This window comes from Anas acuta, chromosome 5 (assembly GCF_963932015.1).
Source record: "Anas acuta chromosome 5, bAnaAcu1.1, whole genome shotgun sequence".
Lineage (NCBI taxonomy): Eukaryota > Metazoa > Chordata > Aves > Anseriformes > Anatidae > Anas > Anas acuta.
Window position 1 is genome coordinate 50,063,105 of NC_088983.1, and position 18,356 is coordinate 50,081,460.

At 37.2% G+C, this 18,356-nt stretch overlaps 1 protein-coding gene across 4 annotated transcripts in view; it reads right to left on the reverse strand.

Annotated features, from left to right (window-relative positions):
• RAG2 (recombination activating 2) overlaps positions 1-18,356 on the reverse strand; it is a 486,146-nt gene that overhangs the window by 413,434 nt on the left and 54,356 nt on the right. For all 4 annotated transcript variants that reach the window (XR_011097263.1, XR_011097266.1, XR_011097265.1 and 1 more), the window contains exon 2: positions 8,410-8,548. The gene's annotated coding sequence lies outside the window, so the exon portion shown is untranslated. The remainder of the gene's footprint in view (positions 1-8,409; positions 8,549-18,356) is intronic.

Here is an 18,356-nt window from a genome sequence, read left to right on the forward strand (position 1 = left end):
ACTACATGATTTCATGGAGAACAGTCATTTCCCATTTTCTTCATTTAACAGTATGGATGCTTGAACATCAACACTTTCAAACAAGATTCCCTGTAGAGTTACAATCCTTAGTCAAATGTAAATGTTACTCCTACAATAGTGGGGTCTCCTTGACTTGGACGATGACAAGAAACCTAACTAGAGTTATCTGCATCATCATGCGGAGTATTAATCATCACAGGCACATCAAAGAGTCTTTTCTTTCTTGGTTATGATGTTCTTGAGAATCACCTCTTTAGTGGTATTTGTAAATATATTGTAAAGTTTAATGATCCAGGCTCTGCTGAGAGCTTGTCACTGTGCTGCTTCTCTCAGATAATAAAAGTAGATTAGAGCTAATAGATTTATGATTGCATCTGATGTACAATAAAAAACATGTTGTATTTAACAGTGCATATTCTCTCACTCTTCCCTCTGGTATCTTTGTTGGTAAATTGTGACCGTTCCCACCTGAGACAGTGTTGGGATTTGTAACTGGAAACAACTTTGGTTTTCCAGTTCAGTAGTTCAAACAACTACTTCAGATTCATAAATTGGCATGTGTCTTGGCAATCCAAAAAGAAAGACAGATTTACTATTATCAGATAGTAATCTCTGCTTCAGCAGTATCACCTGGCCTCCAAAAGACCTCAGCAAAGGTCAATAAGCACCAGAGCCACAAGCTCCTGTGGGTCTGTGAGAGGGAAGTTCATCTCAAAAGCAGAAGTCAACAAGCAGCCTGCCCTGCAGAAGCTGTTCTGCGTGGATGAATTATAGTAGCATAACCTTTATCAAATTCTTTCCTGCTTTGGGTTGACTTGGAACACTATTATATATACTTTGACATCTAGTGTAAATCAGGCAACAAATAAAAGGTGCCGCCTTCACTTCTTCCTTCCAGTATGTTTTAAATGCTGATGACTTGATCTAGAGGTTTAGTTTGGTCTCTAGTGGTACATAGCTTCTACTGAAACTGGGCCCCTTTCCAATGGTTTCACTACCCTGTTTTTCAGAAGTTATGAAGCTTTCCAAAACTCAAAAAATTATGCATTATTGTTTGCATTTTTACAGAAAATAATTGAATCATATTTATAGAGTCATTATATGTACATGTATGTAGAACAAAAGCACAAAGACACTAAATTCAAACCTTTTACCATTCAGCTACCACAGTGAAAGAGTAAAAACCTAAATATGAGCTAAACATGATCCCACTTGCAGGGAAGTGTGCTAAAATAATTGAAGGGGGAAGGAAATGTTTTAAGAAGTGATAAGGAATCGGAAGTGTTATTCAGCTGAACATTATTCATTGTTTCCCATGAGTTGTGGAGTACTCTTTAATTTATCATCTTAGCCTGGGTGTATGACACGACTTAAAAATTTACAGGAAATGTACTTAGAGAGATGTCATTTTATTACTGTTATAAATAGAACATCATTTGGAAGTTTCTGCAATTATAAATATTTCATGGGGTTTGATGGTGTGCTAGAATGAAAACAGAATAAAGCCTTAGGGTCACAGGCAACCCCAAAGGCATCTCTTTGCATTAGCAAAGGATATTCACCCCAGGGAGATACTCCTTTCAGAAATCCAGACTGAGAAAGCTGCTATAAGCTTGGCTTTCTGAAGGGTACTGCTGACAGAGGTGATAGCTGCATTTCAATCTTCTGATTGCTTCCAGTTGCAGTTGTAAACTGCTTGCTAACCTGTATCAGCTCATGTCACTCACCTTTTGGGACAAAGTCCACCCTTTCTCTTGACAGACAACAGTGTATAGGCAGTTTGTATCCTTGCTGTCACACCTGCCATAGCCTTTAAAAGCCAAGGCCCATAAACTACAGTATTTGCAAAATACTGGCCACACTGCCCCTTAAAAGAACATAGCCTGTATTAAACTCAAGGGCTAACCTTTAGCATGAAGTCCTTTAAGGGTGAATCCTTCTGAACAAACCTTTTGTACTGAAACAACAGCAACAGGTATTCAGTGCTCCACTTTCTAATAGATTTCCTCACAAATGACTCATTTAATATGGATGCTGTTGTGCTCGTTAAATTCCCTATGTTAGAGAAGTTCATTTTCCCTATTTTTTTCTAGATAGCTCATAACATATTTTAAACTTACACAGTACAAGACATAGGGTTGTTTTGTTTTGTTTGTTTTGTTTTCTTTTTCTTCCTCAAGCTTTTAGGAAAGTGGTGAACCCTCATTCTCTTTTCATTTCCTATGGCAAGGAAGAAACCTAGTTTTTAATCACCGCGGAGAAATGACTAACCTATTGCAGAGATCCTTTGTGGCTTTTTAATTCCAATTATTTTATATCAGCAGTGAATAATTCTCAACCTGGCAAGTATGTATTATGATACTCAAGATGTACTTCAGATGTGCTTGATTTTGCCCTGAAAACACATTGAGAGTTTATTTTGCACCTCTTTCTGATATGCTCAATCTTACTAAAAGAACAGTTAAAAGTAGACCAAGGTTGGATTAATCTTGCTGTGAGATGTTCTTGAAAGCTAAGGACAGCTTGAGCTCAAGAAGAAACTCAGCTTGACAGAGTTACTGGAGGAACCCAGAACAGCAGTCAAATGGACTTTAGTCTACTGGGCATGACAATGGCTCAGGATTCAGGACACCTTTCTGTGCATTCAGAGATACAATTCACTTGCTCTTTGGTGTAAGACAAAGTACGTAATTTATTTAAAATCAGCAATTTCCTGTCATGAGTAGGTGTATCAAATACTACAGTGTATCTGTCCTCAAACCTAATAATCTTCACCTATTCATGGTGTGTGTACACACTGATTCACAGCATGTGACTGTGCAATTCACTATATGTTGCTGATTACTCTTGCACAAGTGAGTCCATGAGGATTTATTGACCTATCTGAGTTTTAAGCATGCAAAAGAGTTGAAAGCTGTATGTTTAGAATGACCTTTCATGGACATGGCGTGGCTTAATTATTGAAAATTTACAAACTGCAACTGAATCCATGGTTAAGAAAAGACATGGCAACAAAAATAGTTATTTTGTTCTCTCTTAAAACTTTTTGACAACTTCTACTAGATAGGATTAAGGGTTAGAAAAGAAAGAAAACTTTAAGAAAACACAGTGTTCACTGGAGTAGTGATCACTACTTACTAGAAAGAGCAGATGAAAATAGGGGGGGACTCACTGCCAAATTTTGAACCATCTGATTCTGGTAGCTCTTCTGTTTTTAATACTCAAATCCAGGCCACCCAATATTACAGAATGAAATTGCCTGATTGCAATGTAGTAATAACTGCTAGAAGCAGAAAAACAGTCTTCCTTAAAGGAGTTATAGGTTTGACAGAGTGCTATCTGGACTGCCACCCCTGCCCACATCACTGATTCATGAGTTCATCTCTGGTAAGACAGCAACAGAATTACTTTGCCACAGAGAAGTGCTAACGTACTGAGGGAGAAGAGGGTCACCCTGTCACTTGGTGAATATCATACAACATAAAACTCAAACACTATAACCCTGTAAAAACTCATCAGGTATCTCAGAAAACAAGGGCCTTGCTGCTGGGATTCTGTCAGGCAGCAATTTTTACTTTGATTACCTAAAGTCACTTCATCTGTCTCTCAGCATTACACCACCTGTAGACTCTTCCTCTTTCTCAAAAGGTTGTTGAATAAAGTGTCAGTCTTTCTCCATGAATTGTCATCTCTTACTCTATGCATAACCTTAAAAAATGAGCTCTTTGTCCCTTTACTTTGCAACACAAGTTCTAGTAAACTTTTATAGGGGGGAAAAAAAAAACAACAAAAAACACACCAAAACATTCAGACACATATGTTAACCTGTTTCCAAAAATAATGCTATTGACCTTTGCATATACCCGCAATAAGCTCCTGTGTTAAAAACAACATTCTTATGTCATCATAATTTCTCACGGGAAGGACAGACAACCATCTAAAACAGCTATGTGGTTTCATGCAGGAAAAAGTAAAGGAAAGGCAGGGCTAAAGTTGCAAGAGATCTTTCAAGAGAGTACATGTAGATGTGATCCTGTCTTTCAAAATGTAGGTATATACATAATCCTGGAAACTTTGTTTAACAGTATTGACAACAAGTAGCATTTCTTTGTACCAGGTTTAGACTATTTTATTTTACATTACTGAATTAATTTCTCTGTTGCTGGAAAATGGTTTCTAATGCTGTATACATGCACTGATTTAGCACCAATCAGTTGACCACTAATATTCTGGTGTTTAATAAAGCCACTAGATATTTTATTTTTCCATATTTAAATTCATGCACTGGCAGTAACCACTTACACAACACAATACTTGCAATGTTCCTACTCCCATTTCACAGGTAGAGAAACAGATACGAAGTGCAAGGGGTACGTCCAAGGCTGATTCAGCAGCAATACTGGTGTTAGTGGTTTTAATACATAAACCACTTTAAAAGATTTAAGAGTGAGAAAGCTTAAACATGTGGCATTTAAGAAACAAAGCCATTTTTATCTCCTTAAAGATGTTTGTGCATAAATTGCTTTACGGATTAAAAGGTGCTTAAGTACTAAAGCCCCTTTAAAACCTTAAGCTCTTAAAATGTCTTATGAACATAGAAATGATAGGTCACCCTGAGAATACAGGAATGGACTTTGTTTTTGATGGAGCTTGGTTTTCTAAAGAGACAACTTGTGCCAAAAATGGTCAAAGCTGATATTAATAAAGACAAAAATCTGACCAGTGGCTTTGTGATTCTTGGTCTGGATGTGCTGACTCTAGTTTTGTGAAAAGGCCTACAAAGAGGTCTTTTCAGACTGATGGTTTCCATGGAGATACCAGTTAGACTGGTCGAGGAACCATCAATGGTGGAACCAAAGCAGAGAGGAAAATGGTTGAAGTCAGATAGAAATTGCTATTGATAGCACCAGTGAAGAACAGTTTTATGAGGATGGCTCTGTTCGGGACAGGGATTTTGTTGAGTGGAATTCCTCCAGAATCAGTTTTGGACCTGCACCAGACTGGGATTTGGGGGATGATGCCTGAATTAATTTTGGATTCCTCCATACAGCAATGCCTTTCACTTAGCCCAGATCATGTTGCTGTTACCACTACCTGATTTATACCTAGGGAACTACCCTCAGAGCTTCCTTAGCAGCTGAGGGGGCTTCAGATCTTTGAGGTCAGTTGGCACACACTTCCCATGTAAACTCAAAGCAGTAGTTTGAATACTGTATTTGAAGACAGCTTAGCAAAAGCATATACAGAGGAAGTTTACTTTTTTCTCTGCTACAGACCCCCTCTCCCCCATCTGCGAAAGATGTATGCATTTGTCCTTTTTTTGAACTTCCCTTGTTAGTCTGTCCATATAACGCTGTGCTAGCAAACCCAGCTCTTTGTCTGTACCTGCTTATTAACTCCACTATTCAGAACAGTCTTTTCCACTAAAAATAAAATAAATAAATAAAACCTGCAGCAGAAATTATTTTCTGTGACGTTTACAATGAAGCATTTCGAGATAATATTTCAATACCCTAATCCCACTAAAACATAATACACATCATTACCTTTGCCTGCATCAGTATTTTTAGCCCTCTTTTCAAGGTCTTTTTAAAGATTTTATTTATTTTTATTTTTTACCTTTCCATGAAATAAAAATTAGGGAGAGACCCCAGCCTTTGACATATTATTTAGTCCCCTAGGTAGCCACCCCGTATTTGATTCAAGAAGGATAATGCACTTACAGAAATTATTTTTGTACTTTGCTGTTTTCATTAGATATAAGATAAATATTTAGTTGAGAGTCTATCCTTGCTGCTGTCTGAGATTGCTTAAGACTGCATTAATAAATAACAATTTCTAACTAATTAGAAAGTAGTCTAATCTTTTTTAAAGATCTTGACCGTAACAGCTAAACAGCTGATTCCATCTGCATTTTTGAATAAATAAACGACAAGGGTAAGAGGGAAGGAAAGAGAGTATCATTTGAAACTGTAAGAGTTTCCTTATATCTCTTAAACAAAACAAAACACACTACTTCTCATTAAAATGTTAAAAACATCTAAAACCAAAACTAAGTTCTCAAAGATATGAAATACTTAATGGACAATTTTTTGCTATCAACCTAAACAACATAGTTTTCTTCAGGAAAACAAACAAACAGACTTGTATGTATATAATGCACTGACAAATTAGAGAAATATATGCACTTGAATAGCTTCTAGTATGCTATTTAAATTGCTTTTGCAGCAGGATAACTACCTTTCACATTTTCTGAAATTGCATATTTTGGATAGCTAAACTGATGATATTTTAGAAGGATTTCAAATTAATTCTTTTTGTCATTACCTCTTTGTACATAGTCTGTTTCAAGGAAAAAAGAAACCTTTCAAGCTGTTGAAAGATTACCTTCATTTTAAATTGTCTTACAGTGCTTCCAAAGGTGGTGTCAAACTCTGCTGCATGTTAAGAATTAAGTAGGCTATCCCATCTTCAAAACGCCATTGTCTGATAGGAATGTTTTCTCCTACCCAATTGAGCCCATAAACTCTGCAGAAATGTGTGTTTGTGCACATGTGATGGCAGGAAAACAATTAGCACTTATGATACTGTTAAAAAGAGAATTTTTTTTTTTTTTTTTTTCCAGACAACAGAGAAGAATTGTCATCCCTTTGGCAAAGCAATGTCACTTCTACTAACGCTATTAATCATTTAAAATTATTTTGTAGGCTTGTCTGCAGCTAGAAGAGATGTTACATATTTACTGGAATGGGCTTAAGGCAAAGAGCATTCTCATCATAGAAAGGTCCTTAGCTACTTGAATAAACATCAAGAAGTCAGCATGGTCCAGTGGACAGTGTAAACGACTGAATAACAAGAAAACTGTTTACTGGGTTTGTTGCTGATTCACTTTCAAGGAATTTTAGCATCTGTGCATACAAATACAGTTCTGTGAATGACAATATGATATGAACTGGTAGACAACAAGTTGAATATGAGCCGGCAGTGTGCCCTGGCAGCCAGGAGGGCCAACCGTGTCCTGGGGTGCATCAAGCACGGCATCGCTAGTAGGTCGAGGGAGGTGATTGTCCCGCTCTACTCTGCGCTGGTGCGGCCTCACCTCGAGTACTGTGTGCAGTTCTGGGCACCACAGTATAAAAAGGACATGAAACTGTTGGAGAGTGTCCAGAGGAGGGCTACGAAGATGGTGAAAGGCCTGGAGGGGAAGACGTACGAGGAACGGCTGAGGGCACTGGGCCTGTTCAGCCTGGAGAAGAGGAGGCTAAGGGGAGACCTCATCGCAGTCTACAACTTCCTCGTAAGGGGGTGTCGAGAGGCAGGAGACCTTTTCTCCATTAACACCAGCGACAGGACCCGCGGGAATGGAGTTAAGCTGAGGCAGGGGAAGTTTAGGCTGGACATCAGGAAGGGGTTCTTCACAGAGAGAGTGGTTGCACACTGGAACAGGCTCCCTAGGGAAGTGGTCACTGCACCGAGCCTGACTGAATTTAAGAAGAGATTGGACTGTGCACTTAGTCACATGGTCTGAACTTGGGTAGACCTGTGCGGTGTCAAGAGTTGGACTTGATGATCCTTAAGGGTCCCTTCCAACTCAGGATATTCTATGATTATATGATTCTATGATTCTATGAACTTAATATGTGCTATCTACATTTGCTTGCACATGTGAGATGTATAATGAAAATAGTATTCTGGATGTCCCATTTCATACCATTGTTTTGTATATCTTTCAAAATTTCCACTTTAAAACAAATATTTTACTCATTTTTGTTGCTTGTCTGATTTTTTTTCTAATGGTTAGAAAGAAGTTAAGTTAGTTAACCTTAACTTCACTTTTAGGGTACATATGTGTATATGCAGTAACGTTGTCAGAGCTCACCACTAGATTTCCAGATTCCAGTAAGAACATATTAGAGATCCATAGAGCTATATTTTAATATTCTCCAGCTTATAAATTGTTGAATCCTAACACTCTTTGCTTTGCCTAAAATGAAGACATTTTTTCAATTTTTCCATATTTAGGTGAAGACATTTATATTCACAACAAGGAAATAACTTGCAAAATGTGCAAGGCATAGAAACATGGAGAGACTGAAGCAGAAAAGGATGTAAACTTAGAGATGGAGTGATATATGATGTAGGGACGAACACTAGAATAAATGAGAGCAACAGATTTATGAATTCAGCCTCTCTGTGCAGGCTTTTGGACAAGTTTGAAGCATGAATCCTCTAATGCAATAACAGCATGACAGTCATACTAAGATGTTCTTCAGTAATGTTTTGTGTTTTCTGAATGTCACTTAGTATCTCAGCAACAGTACAGGTTCATGATCATGACTGCTTAATGAATACCAGTTGTTTTTTTGCCATGAAGGCCTTTCTACTTACCAAGACAGGTAGTCTGACAGCAGCAGCAACAATAACAGCAGCAGGCTGTTCAAGGTATAGCTTGCACTGCTCACTCCTCCTTGAGACACAGCACTTCATCTGGTCTTTGCAGTGATGCTGAAAGCATAATCTCCTTTCTCTAGACAAAAACAGAGCAAGACAGAGGTCATGTCTCTGCTTGTTACAGGACAAAAGAGCTTTTGGCTGAAGCCCATGAGAAACTAGCTAATTTTGGAAAAAAACAACAAACTGCTGTCAAATCTGACTATAGATGTTTCCCACTTCAGTGCTATCTCTCCCTCTAACAAGGTAAGATGCATTCCCTCTAGAACTGGGCTTGTCACTGAAACTCCTGCTGCTTGGGGACAACAGAGAAGTCCTCCATCTTAATATTCCCCTAGCCAAAAGAGCTTTTGTCATGGTGCCTGTTGAACCACATTATGTATTATCTACTAAATACTTACCTACCAGCTAATTTCAGACAGGCTTGGAGTGAGAAAGCACTTTTTAGTTAGAAAGAAGTGGGAAACTAAATGAAATGAAGTATTTGAAAGAAAGACAAAGTTCAGAAATGAAATTAAGGATTCAAATTTCTGTTTCCATTTACTAACAAAGTCAGACTTAAGTTATAGACCAATTTTAGCATCCACATACTGTGTTGCTTGTATAGTTAGACCGTGAAAACCACGTTTTTAGGCTCAATATTTATTGGTTTTGTCTCTGTTGCACAGTCTCAATTTCTTTCTCCTCATTAGTCTGCTTTTTTTTTTTTTTTTTCCCTCCACACTTTTGCCTTCTTACACTCCTCTGTATCCATCTTAGGCTCATTCCAGCGATAACAAATGGCAGTAAGCTGAAGATATACATAGATAGATAGCCCAGAAGGGACAAAATTATTGGAATTGGGGAATGAATTCCCAATGAATTTTCCCACACACCTTATTCCCTCAAACGTTTAACATGAGAACTGACAGTAGGAACAGCAAGTGCCTGTCTCAGTAGAGAATATGTTTCAAAATAAAGTTCCTGTGATATTGAGAGACAGGAAGAGTGGCTGAATTTTCTGAAAAGTGGCTGCTCCAATTAGGGCAGGCAAAACAGTGAGGCATTCTCAGCAGTTTCTGAACTGCTGCAATTTTTGCAGTGCATGTTCAGAATCAGCGAATAATGACGTTTTCTCTTTTCTGAAGCAGGGGAGGTCAACCAACCCAGTATCTTTAGAGTAAAGTATTTCATAGTGCTACAAGCAAAGCATTTAGAGACATTGCTCTCTACTTGCACAGTTTACAAACATTTAGCTAAAAGTAAGCCCCCAGTGCAGTGTGTTTTGTAGTACGTAGACAACTCCCAACTAGTTTCTATCAGTTAGTTAAAAAAAAAAAAAAAAAAAAAAAAAAAAAAAAAAAAAGGATTGTTACTACTTCCTGCTGTTTGAATAACCTTCCCCAAGTCCAAGGAAATGGATTGCAACACCACTGGAGTCTGAGAAGCCATGATGTATTTCTGTTGGAGGCACTCAAAAACCATGATCAAAAAGGACTATTTAAATGGCTACAATAAGAACAGAAAGCTTGTTCGCTTGCTAAAGAAGCTAATTATGTTGAGTTTATTTAGTAATTAATCATAAAGGCCAGTAGAAACAAACAAACAGAACAAAGCAAACAAAAACCACCAACCACCTTTCAGCAGTGGTTTTCAAACCCTCAATAATTTAAGCAAATCATTAGGAAACACCAGAACTGCTGTACTTTCAGCACTCTTTCAATTTATAAGTTTCAAAAAGAATTAGATCAATTTATGCAGATTTTTTTTTTTATTAGACAGAAGGGATGTTCTATTAGGCACTATATACTGTGAAACCCTGTAAGACCAGCAAATAATATTTGATCTTTAATTTCAAGCCAGATTCATCACTCCTTGAATGAAGTCAGTAAATGCCACTGACATTATAAAAGATTAAAATTTCAGGTGATCACTGCACGTATCTAAATTTAATCTAACAATTGTTAATGCCAGAGAATACTTTTCATATGCTGAACACCTTGTTTAAAATCACAGGTTTCAGGCAGCCTATTCGACTGCAGGAAGAGTTCAGAAATACCCTTTTATTTCCTGGTTCATTTGCACATACCTGAACAGTTTAGGATTTTGCCTAAGAAATATGTAGACATTTGTACACACGTAGAACAGGTGTAGAGTTTTCATTGTATCTGGTTTAAATATCGATTATTAAAATATTGACTAAGTGATTTTGTTTCCAATTTAAATTTCTGAAATTAATTTCTCAATGTATTTCCTCATATATTCTCTAACATTATTCTCCTTTTTTTTTTTTTTTTTTTAAATCTATGACATATACATGGCCCTTCTCAGTTCAACACAGAATTATTATTATTATTATTTTATTTTATTTTTTTTTACCCAAATCACCCTTCTTTATTTGGAATTTCAAATTTTCTTTTGCATCTTTGGACTAATCTAAAATTCTACATAGTGGCTGGGCTATTAATGTCTCTTTAAATCTCTCGGGCTGGAGACAATTTATGTATTACCAAGCACTCCTGGCAGGAGCCTCTGCAGCTGCAGCCCAGTACAAATTCACTGTGACTTTTTTGCATTTCTAGGATGGAATAAAGTCTCATTTGTTTTCCTATGATGTAAAAATGCTTCCACAGTATTAAAATGGGAGAGAATTATGCAAAGACACTGAGAATGTGAACTTCACCGTGCTTATATTCAGCCTCATTATTGACCCACTGGAGGAATCTGATTGTATCAGCCTCATGTAAAAATATTTTACTGCATATGAAAATATTTATTTGACTCAGTAGAATGTTGTTAAGCTTAATTAATGTGCTGTGAATTTCTGAGATAACAAGTTCTACACAAAAGTGCAAAAATATTTGCTAGAGACTTGTTGCAGGAATACTAGTATTTTTTAAAGATTTTCTGAAATTGTGTGCTGCAGAATTTAAAATACACTGTAATAAGCCACGAGTATTCAAACCATCTTTTTCTTAAAACATTTTCATCACAGACAGTACTGTAAAGTACTGTAGAGATAGCCATAGAGATTCATGGACTTAATCAAGAAGAGATGTAAAGATGAGAAATCTAATAATTCTAATTTATAAGTATCAAAAAATGATTACACCTTGAGCCATTAGCCCAGAGCAGCACTTTCTAGTTAGACTTCTATCTTATTTCCTCTCTGATATGATTCAAACGTAATAATCAAATTCCCCTAAACTCCACGAAGAATCTGTAGAGATGTATTTGGCACAAAAACGACCTACAGGTTCTTCAGAGCTATATAATAATACTGCAAAATGTGAAATGTCAAAAGTAATAGCCATAGTGAAGAATCTAATTGCATCACAGAGGAATTCTCTACATGAAGTGGAAGCACAGAAAATTGTTACATACTTTCCAAACTGTTTAATTCCCCTTTTTTAGTTTTTTCCAGCTGAAATCTAAGATATTGTCTGACTTTCCACATTTGTGTGCATTACACAGCAGCATGCAAAGAAGGTGCATGGATTCAAGATGTTGATTTCTTCTTCTGATTCATGTTAAGATTTTCCCCCAAACAGATCATAAGCTTCCTTTTCTACACGAAGATCTCCTGTTGATAAATTAAGATCCTTCTGGTAGACTTGCTCATGCTTAAGGATAAGTCCTGTGCTGCACCACTTCAGAGATATTTGGTGACATTACTTCAGAGTATTTCCTAAGTACTGTGGTACCTTCAAATTAAATGTTTTCATCCTAAAAGGCTAAGCAATATAGGAGACTGAACACTTCAGACATTTCTGCTTCCTTTCATTTGCCCTCTGTGCAGATGAAATGACTCTGAGGTTCCCAACTTTAATTTATTTTTTCTGATACCAAAAAAATTCTGTACCTACTTGCATAAGGACACATTTTTAGGAAGCTAATTGCAATAATTAGTTCAGAAGTATACTATAACAGAGTTACTGTTCTAGTTGATTTAGAGCATGGTAGGATTCACTCATGCAAATTAATTTTGCTGCCATTCAGGTAATTAGGAGATAAAGAATAATGAATAAATGTGGGAAGATGTCATCTGACAAGAGTCTACAATAAGTAATTGACTTTATAGACATAGGAATAATGATCCTGGGTAGAAATCATTCTGGAACTCTTTCATATCTGTGCTCTGTTTCTGTGATTAATTTCTAGCAATTGTTTTGAAGTCTGAATTTAATAAACGTGCACAGAAAAATATTCTATGGCTTACACTGTTCATTTTTTTTTAGAAGTTAGGAAAACAGCTCAGTCACCACTGTGTCATTATCTTATAGTAAACAGGAAATTATAACTTTAATTTTGTGTGTGATTTTATCTTCTTTTTGGCCTGAATCTTTCAGAATCATCTAAATCTATAAAACAGAAGAATCAGAAAGTTCAGAGTTCAGGATTCAGAATTTGCCTCCAGTTAATTTTTCTACCTCAGTAGCTTTTGCAAAATAAACTTGAAAATGTCATAAATACAAACTTTTACTGCATCATCTATAGCTCTGGGCTTATCTCTAAACAGTAATTTATAGTTATAGAAGTAAAGGAAAAGGGAAATTTCAATGTGCAGAACTGAGAAGGTATCATAGGTCTTTTGGGAGGATGATGCAAACTTAAGGTTTTCATTTGTATTTAATCTTTACTGTCCTGAATGAATGATAAATAAATACACTTAAGACCAATACTTGGCTTGAATGCTTGCATTAAATCTTACGCATAATTAGTTTTACAAGCATCGTGAATTACAACTGAAATTATTCTCTTCTGGTTTTGGACTAGCATGAGCTGGCAATTTAAATATTTCAGAGAATCCTCTTTCAAACTGAAAAGTGGAAAAAAAAAAAAAAAAAACAAACAGCCTGCTCCAAAATGTTAACCTTGAGACTTCTTCACAGTCTCAAGATTGTGTGAATAGTGTATTTTGCAGAACTTTTCCAATTTGAACAGAAGATGAGTTAGGGTTTCAAACAGTGACTTGAATATGTGTTTAAAGATAACCTCTTATGGACAGAGGTCTTTGGTCATGAAGATTCAAGAGAAGAAACAATGACGATAAAAAAACAATTTAGAGTACCAATAGAGAAGTTGACTGTACAAATCTCTTGAAGTCAAGCTCATCAAGCAAAAGATTTGTTGTATACCGTTCATCACATCCTCCATGAGGAAACAAAAGCTGCTTCAATCCCACAATCATCCCTTACACTCACTTAACAAATCAGCCAACTGGTAATCGTGACAAGAACAAGGAACAAATTGAGTATTATATGGAAAATAATGAAGGACATTGCATTACTGTTACTGAACACTTCAGATACAAATGTAGAAAACAGGAAATTATTAGTATTTACTCTATGTAACAGACACCTCCTGCTAACATTATCTTCATTTCACTTAACGGATACGCGTAAATTACAGTGGAGAAAATGTACAAGTGAGAAGAATCAGATATGTTCAACTATCTCCACTCTGGAATGCTGCGTAGATTACAGAGTTTCTCTCTGAACTGAACTTGTTCATATTGACAGAACTAAGATTTTCCATGTGCATTCTCCATGCACAGACTAAGATTCTGATTTGTCAAAGCATTTAAGTTAATGCTTAACTCTAAAAACATGCCATGTGTTATAGGACATGACAGCTATTTATAAGATGGTAAAAAAGAAGATAACATGATCTTAAGTATTATAGTGGTGAAATATGAAAAGTGCTAAAAGCCCTTAGTTAGGCTCAGTTATTTCATGTCACTCAGGCTATGTTTGACAGACTGTGTTAACCTTTATGCCCTCAACATATTTTTATTTCTCAAGTTTAACTATATCAAATAAATTTATGCATTTTTAGACATCTGGTCCATAACCATAAAATACTTTAAGATACTGATATGAAATATATCTAAACAAGGGTTATGACATAATTAAAGAAAAATAAAAAGAAGAAAAGAAAGAAAAAGAAAAAACAACCTGCCCTGCTCCCCTCCTCCCTCCCCCTGAAAATAAAACAAAAAAAAAAGCAAGCTGAAGAGACTAATTGCAACTGCAGGTATTTTTTTTTCCTATGCATGTGGGGCACTGTACAGATTTGAAGCCACAAGTGTTTTTAGTACTTGTTCCTATCTGTACTTAAAAGAGATAACTGTCTGCATGGTTTTTGTTTTGTTTTGGGTAGTCCTACTATAGACCCAAAAATAGGAAATTGAATTATGCTTTCTTTAAAAGTCACCTTTACAATACACATGCTCAGATACCGGAGAGAAGAGTTTTATACGGCACATAGAATAGATAATCTCCAAGATTTTAAAATTAATTTGTCATCCATCTGTGGAATATATCCCAGATGAGTGAGACAAAAAATACTTAATTGGCATTGGTAATCTATATTTTCACCACGTCTTTAGCCATTTGAGATGAATGGTTCAATTGGCTGCTTAAAATTATATTAGTAGAAGTAATGTGACAAGAGACTACTAACAAGGCTTATTAATTGTCCCTAAGATTAAGCTTATTGTTGAATAGATTACAAGAAAAATGACCACCACCTGAGGCAAGCATTACTCTGAACCAATGACTGATCATTTAAGTCAAGGAAGAAGCCATAAAAAAAACATCAAGCTTATCTGCAATAACTTAAGCTAAAGGCTTTAAGGCTTAATATCATATATTCAATAGCTTTGGTATTTGTACCTGTGGTGAAGTTTTTCAGGGATAGAAAGCATCCACGTTCCTGTGTCATTGCATATATGATGAAGCAATGTTGTTATCTACAGAAAGACTCAAACAAGCAGATGACTTAGCAAGACTGAAGTCGTGCTGTAGGCCTGAGAACAACAGTTGTGTCGGCTCACAGCCTTCCTTTTCCTGTGAGGAAGTGTGCCATAATGTTCTGTACTAACTGGAGTCCTTGCTCAGGTTTGAGCCTTCTGTGGTTCCTTTTCTCTACTGCAAAGACGTGACTGTAGTGGGTTTACATAGCAAAGTTTTTGTAGCAGGGGGCCACAGGGGTGGTTTCTGTGAGAAGAATCTAGAAGCTGCCCCATGGGCCCTGGGGGGTAAGGGCCCTGCTGCTGACCAGAGCCGAGCCAATAAGCAATGTTGTTTGCACCTCTGTGAGAGCGTATTTAAGATGGAGGAGGAGCGAGAAACAGCTTTGCAGGTTCCAAGTTCAGTGAAGAATGAGGGGGAGAGGTGCTCCGGGCACTGGAACAGAAGTTACCTTTGGCCTGTGGTGAGGACCATGGTGAAGCAGGTTGTCCCCATGGAGTACCACGGTGGAGCAGGGTTCCACACTGCAGCCCATGGAGGAGACCACGGTGGAGCAGGTGGCCCTGCACCAACGGAGGCTGCGGCCTGTGGAGGATCCCCGCTGGAGCAGATTCCAGGCCGGACCTGTAGCCCATGGAAAGGAGCCCACGCAGGAGCAGCTGACTTGGCAGGAGCTGCTGCCCGTAGGGGACCCAGGTTGGAGTGGTTTGCTCCTGAGGGATGGACCCTGTGGTATGGACCCATATCTGGAGCAGTTCTCGAAGAGAACTGTGCCTGTGGGAAGCCCACAATGGATCAGTTCATCAAGGACTGCATCCCATGAGGGACCCCACAGCACAGGGGGACAAGAGTGATGGAGAAGGAGCACTATAGACTGGCCATAACCCCCATTCCCCTGTGCCACTTGGGGGGAGGAGGTGGAAGAGGGTGGATAGGGGGAAGGTGCTTTTGGTTTCTTTCATTTGTTTCTCACTTCTCTAGCTTGTTAATAATAGGCAATAAATCTTACTATCTCCCTATGCTGAGTCTGTTTTGCCTGTCATGATAATTGTTGAGTGATCTCCCTGTCCCTATCTCAACCCTTGAGCCCTTTGTGTTGTATTTTCTTCCCCTTTCTCTTTGAAGAGGGGGAGTGAGAGAGCAGTTGTGGAGCTCGGCCACCCACCTGAGTAAAACCACCACAGTGACAAAAGCATGTACAGCCACCAATGATATGCTATTGGCATATAATGTCAGCCACGAGCAGAGCTTTCACACCACTGTGGAAGCCGGTAATGTTCCTAAACATGAATCTGACATGACCTGCAGTGAGCATGTTTTTTTTTTTTGGCAACAGGAAACAGCACCAAGACTGTGGTCCCTTGAACTACTGCTCCTAGCCTACTGACAAGATATTTTTTTCTATCTTTAAGTTCCAGATGTTGCTAGTAATTCAATCACTGGTTCAGGAAATCAAACATCAGATTATTCCAATGAGGCAAATTGTGAAAGAAACCAAAGATGAAAAAATTAAGTAATTAAAATGTAGAATTGATCAGTTGATTTAAATGCTGTCCTGTAAGTAGGATTTTATACCCTTTCAAGGGGAAATTTGTACTCCTCTGTGAAATTAATATAATTATATCATTCCTCAGATCAGCCGAGAATATTGCTGGCTGATCTAGGACAGCTGCCTTTCACTTCTTCTCTCAGCTGTGACATGGTAGCCTTATTAAATTAGAGACACTAAGGAGCAGTCTCAGAAAACTGGTCACATAACTAATGAAATAATTTTATTTCATGGGGGGTTAAGGCCTGACTCTCAATTTTCTGAAATCACTCCAAATTCTTCCATTGACTTCAGTACCTATTAAAAGTTTTTGGGAAGTACTAATCTAAATGCAGTTCTTAGTTCAAAATAAACATCTCTATAATACTAAAATATCAATTACAATGATTATTCATAGAGAAATGCAAAATTACTCTTTGTAATTTTGCTTTTACAGGGCAAGAGTTAGAAAAAGTGAAAAAGACAGGGTCAGAAAATCTGTATCAAGCTGTCCAACTGTTTTGTCATTAATTTTCATCTGACATGCAGGAAACAACTTCTCTGCTTTTGTTTTTGCAACTGAGTTTTTTGTGAAGATAGAGCACAGCATCAAGAAATAATATTGCTCCAAATATTTGCTCTTTTTTTTTGCAAGAAACAGGTACTCTATCGGTGAGAATTCTTTGACTCAAGCTCTGCCTAAATCACCAAAGTGCAGATTTATGATGAATGATTTACAACACTTCTTTCTAGGGAGAAATAAAATGGTGTACAACTCATGCTGCCGCAACATATTCCTTGAACATAGAAAATGAGTTTATCAAAAGGTATCAAGATGATTTTATCTTCACATGTGCTAGGAAATGTACAGAACAAGAATAGCATTCAGAGACCATGTCACTTTTGAACAAAGAGTAGAAAAGTTCGACTGACATGTGGACCTCCCACTTACTATCTAAACAAAATGATTTTTGTGCAGTTAATGCTCTTATATTTTTTTTCAATGCAAAGACAAGAAAGAGGTGAGATAAGAACCTGAGACAGGAAGTAGAGGTGGTAGAAACCCAGGAGTTTGACTTGATGATGCTTGTAGGTCCATTCCAACTTGGGAAGGATATTTGGAATTGTATTCTATGATTTTATGATAATGAGATCCAGAGAAAGACAATGCATACGGAATAAATCTGTGTTTTGATAGGAGCCAAATGCATGGAGAATGCACAAAGTATCAGAGGGGAAGAAAAAAAAAAAAGGAAGGGTAATCTGTAGCTTGATAGTGAAATGAATAGAAGGTAATGAACTTGTCTGAGGCATTGGGTCACATAGCTGTTGAAAGAGTAATGGCTTTTTGCATTTAAATTTTATTTTATTTCTGTGCTATAAATGTAATCCTTAGCTGAGCTTATAGAGTAGCTTCAATATTTGATCTAAAGATTTTGGCACTAACAGAGAAGAAATGTTCACTTTCACTCGTGTGGACCTATTTTATGGACTTTACAGACATTTAAATTGGTGAGAAAGTAATTTCTGCCAGGACATGATACATTATAAGCTATGTATTCCTTGCTATGGGGCTGAAAGGAGCTCCCAAATAAATTTCTAGGTCATCCTTTTACTTTTAC